General features: G+C 46.6%; 1 protein-coding gene across 3 annotated transcripts in view; it reads right to left on the bottom strand.

Moving 5' to 3' along the window:
* The window catches only part of LOC122551862 (beta-galactosidase-like), a 90,196-nt gene that overhangs the window by 14,674 nt on the left and 73,911 nt on the right, over positions 1-1,611 (bottom strand). The gene's annotated exons all lie outside the window — the stretch shown is intronic.

Below are 1,611 nucleotides of genomic sequence, written 5' to 3'. Positions count from 1 at the left end.
CTGGAGATCAAAGTTGAAACTTTATTGCTGGAACAGCACAGCGGGTCAGGCAGCATCCAGGGCACAGGAGATTCGACGTTTCGGGCACAGGCCCTTCTTCAGGATGGGCCTGTGCCCGAAACGTCGAACCTTATCAAAAGCCTTACTAAAATCCATGTACACTACATCCATTGCTCTTCCCTCATCCACATGCTTGGTCACCTCCTCGAAGAATTCAATATGACTTGTAAGGCAAGACCTACCCTTCACAAATCCGTGCTGGCTGTCCCTAATCAAGCAGTGTCTTTCCAGATACTTATAAATCACCCTTTCCATTACTTTGCCTACCACCGAAGTAAGACTAACTGGCCTGTAATTCCCGGGGTTATCCCTATTCCCTTTTTTGAACAGGGGCACAACATTCGCCACTCTCCAGTCCCCTGGTACCACCCCCTTTGATAGTGAAGACGAAAAGATCATTGCCAATGGTTCTGCAATTTCCTCTCTTGCTTCCCACATAATCCTAGGATATATCCCGTCAGGCCCGGGGGACTTGTCTATCCTCAAGTTGTTCAAAATGTCCAACACATCTTCCTTCCTAACAAGTATCTCCTCTAGCTTACCAGTCCGTATCATCAGTAAAATCAGAAATCTTACAACAGAAATTTATATTCAAAGTATCCAATGCGTCCAGAATCAATGATGCCAAATCACTGCTAGTGATCGCCCACTTTGTGCCCTCTGAAAATTACCGTCATGCCCATGTCAAAATTTACACCAAATTCCATTCAGACTCATCCAAGTACCTGGGTTGATACCTGGGATTTTGGGTTGGTACCTGGGATTTCGATGTTGTGGCTATTACGGAGACATGGGTAGAACAGGGACAGGATTGGCTGTTGCAGGTTCCAGGGTTTAAGTGTTTTAGTAGGGTCAGAGGTGGGAGTAAAAGAGGGAGAGGTGTGGCATTGCTTGTCAAAGATAGTATTACAGCGGTGGAAAGGACGATGGATGAAGACTCGCCATCTGAGGTAGTTTGGGCTGAGGTTAGAAATAGGAAAGGTGAGGTCACCCTGTTAGGAGTTTTCTACAGGCCTCCTAATAGTCCTAGAGATATAGAAGAAAGGATGGCGAGGATGATTCAGGAGAAGAGTGAAAGTAATAGAGTGGTTGTTATGGGGGACTTTAACTTTCCAGATATTGACTGGGAAAGCTATAGCTCGAGTTCGTAAGATGGGTCGGTGTTTGTCCAATGTGTGCAGGAGGGTTTACTGACACACTATGTAGACAGGCCAACAAGGGGTGAGGCCATATTGGATTTGATTCTGGGTAACGAACCAGGCCAGGTGTTAGAATTGGAGTTGGTGAGCATTTTGGGGACAGTGACCACAATTCGGTGACTTTTACTCTAGTGATGGAGAGGGATAAGTGTGCACTGCAGGGCAAGAGTTATAGCTTGGGGCAGGGAAATTATGATGCGGTGAGGCACGACTTAGGATGCGTGGCTTGGAAAAGTAGGCTTCAAGGGAAGGGCGCAATTGATATGTGGAGCTTGTTCAAGGAGCAACTATTGAGTGTCCTTGATAAGTATGTACCTGTCAGGCAGAGAGGAAAGGGTCGTGTGAGGGAACC

The sequence above is a fragment of the Chiloscyllium plagiosum genome, chromosome 7 (genome assembly GCF_004010195.1).
Source record: "Chiloscyllium plagiosum isolate BGI_BamShark_2017 chromosome 7, ASM401019v2, whole genome shotgun sequence".
Taxonomy (NCBI): domain Eukaryota; kingdom Metazoa; phylum Chordata; class Chondrichthyes; order Orectolobiformes; family Hemiscylliidae; genus Chiloscyllium; species Chiloscyllium plagiosum.
This window is presented reverse-complemented; position numbering and strand designations above follow the sequence as displayed.